Genomic DNA, 12,958 nt, shown 5'->3' with positions numbered 1-12,958 from the left:
TTCAGTGGAACGATGCTTGTGAACGCAGATTCCAAGAGTTGAAGGACAAATTAACCTCAGCTCCAGTCTTGACACTTCGAGAAGGGCCAGATGGCTATGTTGTGTACTGTGATGCTTCAGGCGTTAGGTTAGGATGCGTGTTAATGCAGCACGGTAGAGTTATTGTTTATGCTTCGAGACAACTGCGGAAACATGAAAAGAACTATCCAACCCATGATCTCGAATTAGCTGCAGTTTCATGCATTGAAAATGTGGAGACCATTACTTGTATGGTGTACATGTCGATATTTATACAGATCACAAGAGTCTTCAGTACATCTTCAAACAAAAGGAGTTGAATCTGCGACAGAGGCGGTGGTTAGAATTATTAAAAGATTATGATGTGAACATTTTATACCACCCTAGAAAAGCAAATGTAGTAGCCGATGCGCTTAGCCGCCGATCAATGGGTAGCCTATGTGAAGTTCCACCGGAAAAGAAAGAGATGACTTATGAACCAACTAGCTAATCTTGGAGTGCGTGTAATTGATTCGGGTAGTGCAGGGATTGGCATCAATGATCCTACAATTTCATCCCTGAATATGGAAGTAAAAGAGCGCCATTATGAAGATTCTCAATTGAGCCATTATAGAGACGTATTTCAAGAAAAAGAGAAGTCTCTGTTCGAAGTTTCTATGGATGGAATTCTTAGATACCGAGGCAGGCTATGTGTGCCGAATGTTGCAGAATTGCGTCGTAGAATTCTAGAAGAAGCCCACTATTCTCAGTATTCTATTCACCCAGGTGCAACCAAGATGTATCACGATCTCAAATTGATATATTGGTGGGATGGCATGAAGAGAGACATAGCAGAATTTGTAGCTCAGTGTCCAAATTGCTAGCAAGTAAAGATCGAACATCAAAAGTCAGTAGGGTTATTGCAAGTGATGGAAATTCCTACTTGGAAATGGGAAGTGATCCACATGGATTTTATTGTGGGACTACCTCGTTCCCAAGGCAAGTATGATTCTATATGGGTAATCGTGGACAGACTCACAAAAGCAGCTCACTTTCTTCCCGTCAGAACCACCTACTCAGCAGAAGATTATGCAAGGTTGTACCTTAAGGAGATTGTGAGGCTCCATGGTATTCCACTATCCATCATCACAGATAGAGGAGCACAATTTACAGCCAAGTTCTAGAAGTCTTTCCAAGAAGGCCTAGGTACCCAAGTGAAGCTCAGCACGACATTTCATCTGCAGACTGATGGACAAGCCGAACGTACTATTCAGAATTTGGAAGATATGCTACGGGCATGTATACTAGATTTTGGTGGTAGTTGGGATGATCACCTACCTCTGATCGAGTTCGCATATAACAATAGTTATCATTCCAGTATCCAAATGGCTCCATATGAAGCTTTATATGGAAGGAAGTGTAGATCCCCAATTGGATGGTTTGAAACAGGAGAAGTACAGTTAATAGGCCCTGAATTGATTCAGCAAGCGGTATAAAAATTCAAGGTAATCCGAGATCGATTGTTGACAGCCCAGAGTCGCCAAAAATATTATGCGGACAACCGCCGGCGAGACTTGGAATTTCGGGTTGAAGATTGGGTGTTTTTGAAAGTGTCGCCAATGAAAGGGGTGATGAGATTTGGCAAGAAAGGGAAGTTAAGTCCTCGATACATTGGACCCTATAAATTATCCGCAAGGTGGGTCACGTAACCTACGAGTTGGACTTGCCTTCAGAGCTTGAATCAGTCCACCCAGTCTTCCATGTCTCAATGCTCCGCAAATGTGTTGGAGATCCTACGAGGATTGTTCTGATTGATGATGTTCAGGTGACAGAAAAGCTAATATACGAAGAAGTGCCTATTGCCATCTTAGACAGGCAAGTACGAAGACTTCGGAATAAGGAAGTAGCTTCAGTCAAAGTCTTGTGGCGAAATAACAACCGAGAAGAAATGTCTTGGAAAGCGGAAGAGAAAATGAAATCCACATATCCGCACTTATTTCAGTCCCCGGAAGAGATCCATGATGAGACATCGAGATTGTGAGGTATGTATGTTTTTCTTTTATACATATGGGACGTGTGTGGCCGATTTATGTTGCTATTTTGTTGTGGCCCTGTGAGGCAATGTTATTATGGGTTGTTGTGACAGGATGGTAGTGCCATATTATAGGGGAAACTCTGGCAAAATTTTTATAAAATTCCCAATGACTTAACATTCGAGGACGAATGTTCCAAAGAGGGGGGAAGAATGTTACACCTCGGAAAATTTCTCATCAGTGTATAGTGAATAGGCCAACGAAGGGTATGACATATACGATGTTTGATAAGTAAGAAATAGCATTTGGTGACCCTAATTGAGATTTCAAAGACATTTAAGGTAAGGGAAAAAAGTTGTTAAGGAAAGCAGGTTATATGTTGTGTGTCGGGCAAGAATTTCGAGTATCGAATTAATGAGAGTTTCAAGACGTTTTGGAGAAGAGTTATAACATCCATTAGATTGTTAATGAGGTGATAAACAAGTGCTAAGAAGGTTCCCTATGGGTTGGAGATCAAACAAAGTGACAAGAAAAAGATCAGTGAGAAGATAGGTTATACGGTCGATTATACGGACCGTATAATGTTATACGGCCCGTATAATGGACCGTAGGAGTGTCACAGAATGAAGTTGTTGAGGTGGTGATTTCACGGTCACTTATACGGACCGTATAAAATTATACGGCCCGTATAATGTGCCGTCAAATTGACACAGAATGGATGGTCACTGAAGCAGTTTTACGGTCACTTATACGGACCATATAAGTTTATAAGGACCATATAAGTGTCCGTATAATGACGTCGGGACAAATTTCAAGTTTTAAATAAGAGACCCAATCACATTTATTTCATTTCAGTTTTCTTCTCCACAACTCAAGAATTTTCTAGAACTTTCCAAACCCTTCATATACAAGAATCCAAGTGAAATTGAAGATCAACATCATCAAACCAACAAAAATCAAGAGTGTGAAGCACATTAAAGTCATCTAAGCCATGAAATTTCAAGAGAAGTTAACTAGGGTTTTGGTGCAAGAAGAGTAATACCACTGAAGGCTTGTTCCTACAATATCTAAGGTAATGTTTATGATATTTTCATGATGTTTAAGATAATGAGAAGTTGAAACACTTGGGTTGTAGAAGAATATAGAAAGTGGGTCATAAATGTGGGAATAGTGCTATTGTTGAGTAGTAGTTTAGAATGAATCGTGAATATGGACATGTTGTGATTGTAAGTAGGTTATGAATGACATTTAGAACATGGAATGAGTATGATAAGTGAAAGAACGTAATAGTGAATTATGACCATGATTATGGGAAATTGAAGTGAAATTGTGAAATGTAGATAATGTGAACAAATGACGATGGTTGCCTATGATATTGTAAATATGTTATGGTTGTTTGGGAGTTGATATAGAATATGGAAAAATTTGTATAAACAAAGGAAATGCTGCCCAATTTTCTCTAGCTTTAGTAAGCGCGTTCTTATAATCGCTTAGCTAATGTTAATGCGAATTCTTTTGAAGGTAAAAGCGTGAACGTTAAAGGAGAATGAGCAAGCAATAGAGTAGTTAAATGGCAAAGGTATGTGAGGCTAGTCCTTTCTTTCTATGGCATGAATCCGATGACATGATTTCTCCTTCTACTCCATGAATTCTCTATATTCCGGAAAGTCAAGTGTCTATGATCATGAATAGCTATATGAGATAAGAGATATGTTATGAGTTCAATAATGATGTTGTTCATTGTATACACTCACCTTATATACCATTTCCTTCAAGGTGAGGCAGAATACCATTGAGCTAATGATATCGTTATTGTATACACTCACCTTATATACTATTTCCTTCAAGGTGAGGCATGATACTTATAGATGTCCCTAATGGAATCGGGGGTTCACGACCTTATGTCACCTCGATAAAGTATAACTATCTTGGAGTTATTATACATGCATTATGATGAGCATATGTTGATGATATTACACCGTACCTATATGGACGGGCAGACATACACACCGCTATAGTGGGCAGCTTATACCCCAGACGCGGGAGGCCTGGACGCAGGTTATACATTATCACACCGTACCTATATGGACGGGCAGCTTATACATTATTGCATACATGATATGATGATGATTATGAGTAAGTCAGCATGTGTTATTTCTTCTATAAGTAACAGTCATATACAGTTGCTACTTATTGATGTTTCTTTTGTCTCATTGACATATTTTCATTGCTTATGCCTCTCATACTCAGTACAATGTTCATACTGACGTCCGTTTTCTTTGGACGCTCTGTTCATGCCCACAGGTAGACAGAGAGGTGAGCTTGATCCAGACGCGTAGGAGCTATTAGCTGATTTTGAAGAGCACTCCATTCTCCGGAGGTGCCATTGATTATTCTTTTGGTATATATGTGTGTGTATGTTTTGGGCACGACGGGGTCCTGTCCCATCCTTATGTCCAGCACTCCAGTAGAGGCTCGTAGATACGCAGTGTGGGTTATATGGTCTCACGAGGTTACTACTGAATATATGTATATATGTGTATATTATCATTTTGATAGCCGAGAGGCTTATGTGTATAAAAGTATTTATGTTCTCGAATGAAAAATGAATTTTCTTATGATTGAGTATGAATTTGGTAAAAGAATGTTTAATAAGCATGATGAGTAGTGGAACGAGTAGTGCTCGGTGGTTAGCCCCGAGTACCCGTCACGGCCCCTAGTCGGGTCGTGACACTAAGCACCCATGATTGCTAAAGGTAGAACATCTGAACCCGTTGGCCCCTCCGGCACATCATAACACGAGGAAGATGGCATTGTACCTTGGCCCAACATATCATCTCTGCCCTTTATGATGTCATAGATACTCCTGGCGATCACACTGTGGTCGATAAAGAGGAGGGGTTCTGGTTCCACTCGCAGGCATAAGAACGTGAGGAAACATGGATGAATCAGGGAAGTTGCTGGTTGTGTAGCGCTCTCCCGGAGATCTGCGGCTACCAGTCTTCCGATGTTCATCTTATACCTCGACATAAAGGCAGCCACAAGAACAGCTCTGTCCGGGGTCAACTAATTATCTGCTTGGGTAAGACGGATGCAGAACAGAACAATCTGCCACCAAAACTTTGCCTCAGGTGTGAGGGTGTTTTTCCAAATCCTCGTAGTGGCTGTCAACTTTGGCACTATTGCCCATTCGGGATATGCCAACCGTGCAATCACTGAGGCCACCCATTTTCTGACTGGGATTGTATTTTTCTGTGCAATTTTGTAGACAAACTCTCCTTCTTCCGCCGCTGTAGGTGCAATATAATCCTCCCCGAATAGTATTTTATTGATGGCCATCGGAGAAAAATCAATCTTCTTTTTGCGCACTACTACCTCATTCATGGCTAGCACTTGAGTTGCGCACTGCTTTTTTTCTGTGCTTTGAATACAACAGCCCTATAAGAAGCGTAGAATTCCCGAACAAGCGTCGGGATATAGGACCCCACATGGTTTTTCAAAATCTCTAACTTGTGGAAGCGGAGAGTGTCACGGATGGCCGGATATCCATCAAGACCATCGAAGCTGATGTTCCGTTCCTCGAAAATACTTCTCTTCGGGCCTTGCTCCTCATGCTTTGCTAGCTCACACCCTTTGTTGTACAGTTCTTCAGACCCCTCCACAGAAAATCGGAGGTCCTGCTCATACACAGCCCTCATCCGGATGTCAGTCTCTCTTCTTTCCTGCTCGCGCTCTTGTTCGCGCTCCTCCGTAGTAGGCTGTCTAATGGGTGGTTGTGGCCGGTGTGGTGGTGTGACAGCCTCCTTGGGTCTGCTATGGCTTGACGAACTATAAGAACCCTCCTCTTAAGATGAGGAGGCACTTTCGGATAGTGAGGCTGGCCTGCTAGGTACAACGGGCTTCTTTATAGCCCTTGTGTCTTTGAGTTGATCTTCATCGCGCAACCGTGAGGTTACTCTGCTTGCACCGCGACATTTTCCTCTGCCGACAACCTTGGGTGAAACCTTCTTTCCTTGCCTTGGGTTACCCATACCTGTTGAAGGCAAAGTTAGCTATGATACACAAGAAGCTTTTCAATTATACAACTTATTGGTTGAAGTTCAGGACTTCAATTAGCTCATGCACCGTAACACGATCGACGGACCGTCGATGGTGTTACGGGCCGTATCTTTAACCGTAACACATTTTGTTCATTTATACCACAGGGACCGTAACACGTTCGATGGACCGTCATACGTGTTACGGTCTGTAACAGCTTACTATAACGTGACCCAAATTTCCATAAAGTTTTGTGGAAATCATAGGTGTTACGGTATGATGTTACGGACCGTCAAACGTGTTACGGTCCATAACACCTGATCGTAACCTGACCGAAATTTCCAGAAAGTTTTTATGGAAATCATGGGTGTTACGATGGGGTGTTATAGTCTGTAACACATGTTACGGCCCGGAACACTGAGCGTCGGGCAACAATTCAACAAATTCCTCATTGTAGCCAAATTGTTTCGTTTAAGCACGAGGCTAAGATTTTCAACCTTACTATCCTTGGGGTATGGTATAAAACACCAGTTGGTCCCCTCACATACCTTGGGTTCCTCCAACTTCACCCGATTTTCGCAAAGTTTTCATTGAAACATTTTGTCGAACAGTTGGCGGGCAAACCAATTTACTAGATTCACAAGTGAAACTTTCAATCGGGATGCCCTCCGACTCAGTGGGAAACAATGTCCTTGTGCCCACGAGTCCTTCAAAAAGAAATCATACCAAACCCAACCCCCACCTTTGTCAATTCCCGCTCAATAATCCATGGGAATTCAAAAGCATTCAAAATCAGAAGTATATGGCACGGTATACGACTTTAATCATGGAAGATCATACCAATCCTATCGATAGATGGAAGACTAGAGAGAGTCAACACATTGTCATACCTTATTGTGGACAAAAATTTGATGAAAAACTTGCGACTAAATCGAAACAGCGATGGACTTCACAAGAAAAAATCAACAATGATAGTAGGGTAATAGAGGAGAGATGGTTAGGGAGAGAGGATGAGGAGGGTTATGAGGGAGAGGGGGAGTTTAAAAAAAAAGGAACCATTTTTCTTTGTGTCGTTTGAATTTGGAATGTAACCGTCGGATGATGTATTTAAACGTTCCCGACTGTTACGCTTCGAGTTACGGACCGTAACCTAAGGTATGAGCTGTAACACGTGTTACGGTCTACCCAAACGACCCCGTTTTTATGTTTTATTAATGACATAGCAATACTGCGTATTACCTTGCGTAACGGGTGCAAATTTTCCAGTGGTTGCCCAGATTTCTGTCAAGGTTACGCTCATGTGTTACGGTCCGTAACTCAGTCCGTAACACCTGCCCCTCATCCTTCAGTGATTTCTTCCCCCTTTTCTTTTGTTACGCTCCATTATACGAACCGTAACATGAGTTACGGGGCGTAACATGGAGCGTCCTTTCATTGCAAACTTCAGCACTTACTTTCTTTTTGCCTCTTCTGTCATCAGAATCCTAACACATCAACAAACACTAGAAACATAAAAGAAAACAAAGGAAATACGATATTTAAAGTACTCATAAAGTAGTAAATGTGGGTTGTCTCCCACACAGCGCTTGGTTTAACATCACGGCTCGACGTGATACCTCAATTTCCAGTTCAGGAACCGTATTTCAAACGATACCGATCAACCACTTCACTTTACCATCATCAATGAACCAATGATAGTGCTTCACTCTTTGTGCATTCACTTTAAAAGTCCGAGTGCCATCCTCGGTTTTCACCTCAATGACACTTCCATTTGGGGAAACACTTACAATTTCAAACGGACCGGACCATCGAGACTTTATCTTGCCCGGAAAGAACTTTAGGCGCGAATTGTACAACAAGACAAAGTCCTTCGGCTGAAAATCCCTTTTGAGGATCTTCGAGTCATGATAGTATTTCATTTTTTCCTTGTACAGTGTTGCAATTTCATAGGCATTGTACCTAAATTCATCCATCTCGTTGATTTGAAACAACCTCAGCTTGGTTGCTTCATGCCAATCCATGTTCAGCTTTTTTAATGCCCAAAGGGCCTTATGCTCAAGCTCAATAGGCAAATTACATGCCTTCCCAAATACCAACTTATATAGTGAAGTCCCAATAGGCGTTTTGAACGCTGTGCGATATGCCCATAGAGCATCATCCAACTTTTTGGACCAGTCAGTGTGATTCACATTGACCGTCTTTGCCAAGATGCTCTTTATCTCTGTTGGAGACTTCAACCTGACCACTCGTCTGAGGATGATATGGAGTGGAAACCCTGTGATGCACGCCATATTTTTCAAGAAGATTAGCGAATGGTTTGTTGCAGAAATGAGAACCACCATCACTAATAATAGCTCTAGGAGTGTCAAATCTAGTAAAGATGTTCTTTTTTAGAAAGGAAATGACTCTCCTACCATCATTGTTCGGCAAGGCCACCGCCTCCACCCACTTGGAGACATAATCCACCGCAACACGAATATATTTCAGGCCATATGAGCTCACAAAGGGCCCCATAAAATCAATGCCCCACACATCAAAGAGCTCCACCTCAAGCACAAAATTCATCGGTGTTTCAAGCTTCCGACCTATTGTGCCTTGGTGCTGGCATTTATCACAAGAACGTGCCAACATATTCGCATCACGATAGATGGCTGGCCAATAGTAGCCACACTCTATAACCTTGGCTGCAGTTCTATTTCCACTGTGATGTCCACCAACCGGAGAATCATGACAAGCCTTCAAAATATCCATCACCTCATATTCAGCCACACATTTTCTGATCATATTGTCTACACAAGTCTTGAATAAGTAAGGGTCATATCAATAATACTGTCGGCAATCTCTCAAGAATTTCTTCTTTTGATATGCCTTCAAATCTTCAGGAAAAATGCCAGTTACCAAATAATTGGCAATATCGGCATACCATGGTGCCACATCACTGGATACTGCCAAGACTCTTTCATCCGGAAAAGTGTCATCAATATCCAGCACATCAATCAGTCTCCCTGCTGCTTCAAGTCTGGAGAGATGGTCAGCCACTTGATTTTCTGACCCTTTTCGGTCTTTGACTTCAAAGTCAAATTCTTGTAGCAACAACACCCATCTTATCAACTGAGGCTTAGCATCCTTTTTAGCCATTAGGTACCGCAAGGCAACATGGTCAGTGTGAACCACTACCTTGGCACCTAATAAATAAGCCCGGAACTTTTCAAAGGCATAAACAATAGCAAGTAGCTCATGCTCTGTTACTGTATAGTTCATTTGAGCTCCATTTAGTGTTTTGCTGGCATAATAAATTGGGTGCAAGATTTTATTGAGCCGCTGACCAAGCACAGCGCCAATTGCAAGACCACTGACATCACACATTAATTCAAAGGGCAACGACCAATCCGGGGACACAACAATAGGGGCTGAGGTCAATTTTAAATTCAACTCATCGAAAGCCTTGATGTACTTCTCATCAAAATTGAATTTGGACTCCTTTTCCAAGAGTTTGCACATTGGATTTGCAATTTTGGAGAAGTCTTTGATAAATCTTCTATAGAATTCGGCGTGCCCCAAGAAACTCTGAACCCCTTGTACTGAGATGGGTGGAGGGAGTTTTGAAATCACGTCGATTTTGGCTTGGTCAACCTCAATCCCTCTTTCGGAAATCTTATGGCCAAGGATAATTCCCTCCTTTACCATAAAATGACACTTTTCCCAGTTGAGAACGAGGTTTGTCTCCTCACACCTTTGTAGCACCTGATCAAGATGGTCTAAACATTCATCGAATGAATCTCCCACAACAGAGAAGTCATCCATGAAGACTTCAAGAAAGTTTTCAACCATGTCAGAGAATATAGACATCATGCATCGTTGGAAAGTAGCTGGGGCATTGCAAAGACCAAATGGAATTCGGCTGAAAGCAAATGTCCCATAGAGACAAGTGAAAGTAGTCTTTTCTAGGTGTTCCAATGCAATGTTGATTTGGTTGTAACCTGAGTACCCATCCAAGAAACAATAATAAGACCTTCCAGCTAGTCGATCAAGCATTTGATCAATAAAAGGCATAGGGAAATGATCCTTGCAAGATGTAGTGTTCAGCTTTCTGTAGTCCATACACACTCTCCAACCAGTGACAGTTCTTGTAGGAATCAACTCATTTTTAGAATTAGGGACAACAGTGATGCCCCTTTTCTTTGGCACACATTGGACTGGACTTACCCATGGACTGTTGGCAATTGGGTAAACCACCCCAGCATCTAGCCACTTAATAATCTCTTTCTTACCATCTCTTGCATCGGTGGATTCAATCTTCTCTGATGCTCAACACTTGGTGAACTTTCCTCTTCCAACTGAATTCGGTGCTCACAAATTCCGGAGGGAATCCCCCGGATGTCTACAATAGTCCAACCCAAAACTCTCAAATGTTTCCTCAAAACTATGATGAGTCTATGAGTTTGGCCCTCATTCAGAAGTGATGACACAATAACTGGGAGAGTGGCATTTGCTCCAAGAAACTCATACCTAAGATAGGATGGAAGTTGCTTGAGCTCCAACTTCGGTGGCTCAATAATTGACGGTTTTGCTGGAGGAGTTGTTCACTTCTCTAAATCAAGAGACAATTTCTTGGGCTCATAAGAGTAAGACCCCAGACCGGTGAGTGAATTCACCGTCTCAATATATCCCACCATTTTTTCTACATCAAAATTGACCAAGATGGCCGATAATGCTTCACCCAAGAATTCTTCCTCCACTTGAATTCTACCGTTTCATCCACCACATCAAAAGAATTAATGACTGAAATACTTTGATAAAGACTAGGCAATTTCATACCTTTGATGGCGTGAAAAATCACCTCGTCATCGTTAACCCGGAACTTGATTTCATTCTTTTCAGAATCCATAAGAGCCCTCCCTGTAGCAAGGAAAGGTCTCCCCAGAATAATAGGAAATTCTTGATCAATAGCATAGTTAAGAATCACGAAATCTGCCTGCAGTAGGAATTCCCCAATTTGAACAAGCACATCATCAACTACCCCAACTTGCCTTTTGATCGACCTGTCAGCCATCTGTAACCTCATGGTAGTGGGCCTTGGTATCCCTAATCCTGATCTCTTGAAAATCTCAAGGGGCATAAGATTTATGCTAGCCCCGTTATCACACAACGCCTTGGCAAAATCGTGCTGACCTATGGTGCATGGAATAGTGAATGCTCCAGGATCTTCCCTTTTTTGCACTGTGGTCTTGGAAATAATAGCAGTAACGCGATTAGTGATACCCACAGTGTCGTGTTTCAATGGTTTCTTCTTCTTTGTTAAGAGATCCTTCAAATACATAGCAAACCCAGGCATTTCTTGGACAGCGTCTATGAAAGGAATGTTCATCGTCAATTGCTTGAGTTGATCATAAAATCGCAAACACTTGTCATTTTCTGTTTTCCTCACTAGCCTTTGAGGAAAAGGCGATGAAGATTTGAACATTTGAGTTAAAGGGCGTAGAACGCTAGAAAGTTTTGCCTTCCCCTTATCATGTTTTTCTTCTTGTGCCATGAGATTATCAAGATTTTTCTCCTCTTCAGCTATAATAGGGACTTCCTCCTCTGTTTCTTCCTCCACAATAACATCAGATACATCAGTTTGTGCCTCTTCTTCAACAATTGGCTCAAGATCAATCACCTTTTTATCAGCTACCTTGAAGTATTTTTCCACTTCGGGTGCTAATAGCAGCTACATGCTCCACAGAGTTTACCCCACTACCTTTCGGATTTGAAACTGTATCACTTGGTAGTTGTCCACGTTGAGGAGTATGTACTTCTCTGGAAAGGTCTCTGAATTGCGATTCAAGCTTCTGAATGGCAGCTGAATGAGATAGTTGAACCTAAGACATTCCCTTTATCGTACTTTCAGTTCTGTCCTGATTCATTAGCATTTTCTGCATCATACTTTTCAGCTCCGCAGAATCATTAGCAGCATTGCTAGCAGAGTTGCTAGCTGAATTGCCTCTCCACTGTTGGGAACTTGATGCTTGCCCCCTTGGTGGAATATAGAGGTTAGAGCTCTTGTTGCCATAATGTTGTTATTATAATTCCCTTGATTTGGATTTCCCTGATCATTTCTGCTATAATTGTTCCCTTGCAATTGGTGTTGAGGCTTTTGCCATGGGTGATGGCCCGGACCTTGATAATTTTGCCTTTGATAACTCCTTTGGGAGTTGTTGACATAATTAGCATCTTCGTAATGTTGTTGCCCATCTTGGTACATCCCCTCAACAACATTTACCCCATGTGCATCCTTTTCTACCAACTTCTTTGATAATAGATCCACCGTGACTTGCAATTGAGCAAAGGCATGATCTCTCTCGTGGTTTTTGTTTTTTGTAACAGAACCTAGTGATGGACTACCATAAGAGAGACTCTCACTTTTAGTTGAATGCCAAGCTTGATTGTGGGTGGTGAGTTTATCAAGCAAACGGGTGATGTTGATAAATGACTTGTCCATGAAGCATCCTCCCGTGGCAGTATTGACAGCAATCTGATCATTGTATCTAAGCCCTTGTAGAATTTCTCAGTGAGAATAGCATTCGGAAACCCGTGAGTTGGAGATTGAGCTAGATAGTACTTGAACTGCTCCCATGCCGAATATAATTATTCCCCCGGGAGCTGTTTGAACTCAAAGATCTTATCTCGAAGTTCAGCCTTTTTGCTCGGTGGGAACCACTTCTTCAGAAATGTATTGGCTTGCTCGCTCCAGGTATGAATAGAATTGCTGGGAAGCTTTTCATACGATTCCCTTGCTTGGCCAGCCAAGGAATATTTGAAGACCCGTAACCGAAGTGCATCAGCAGAAATAACACCTTGAGATTGTTGAGCACATACGTGCAGGAAGTTCTTCAAATGTCGGAGTGGAC

General features: G+C 41.9%; 1 non-coding gene across 1 annotated transcript; it reads left to right on the top strand.

Moving 5' to 3' along the window:
- The first annotated feature begins 12,636 nt into the window (after positions 1–12,636).
- Positions 12,637–12,742, top strand: LOC132643079 (small nucleolar RNA R71). The gene has a single exon (XR_009583527.1). It is a non-coding gene; the product is annotated as a small nucleolar RNA R71 (small nucleolar RNA).
- The last annotated feature ends 216 nt before the right edge of the window (positions 12,743–12,958 follow it).

The sequence above is a fragment of the Lycium barbarum genome, chromosome 5 (assembly GCF_019175385.1).
Source record: "Lycium barbarum isolate Lr01 chromosome 5, ASM1917538v2, whole genome shotgun sequence".
Taxonomy (NCBI): Eukaryota; Viridiplantae; Streptophyta; class Magnoliopsida; order Solanales; family Solanaceae; genus Lycium; species Lycium barbarum.
This window is presented reverse-complemented; position numbering and strand designations above follow the sequence as displayed.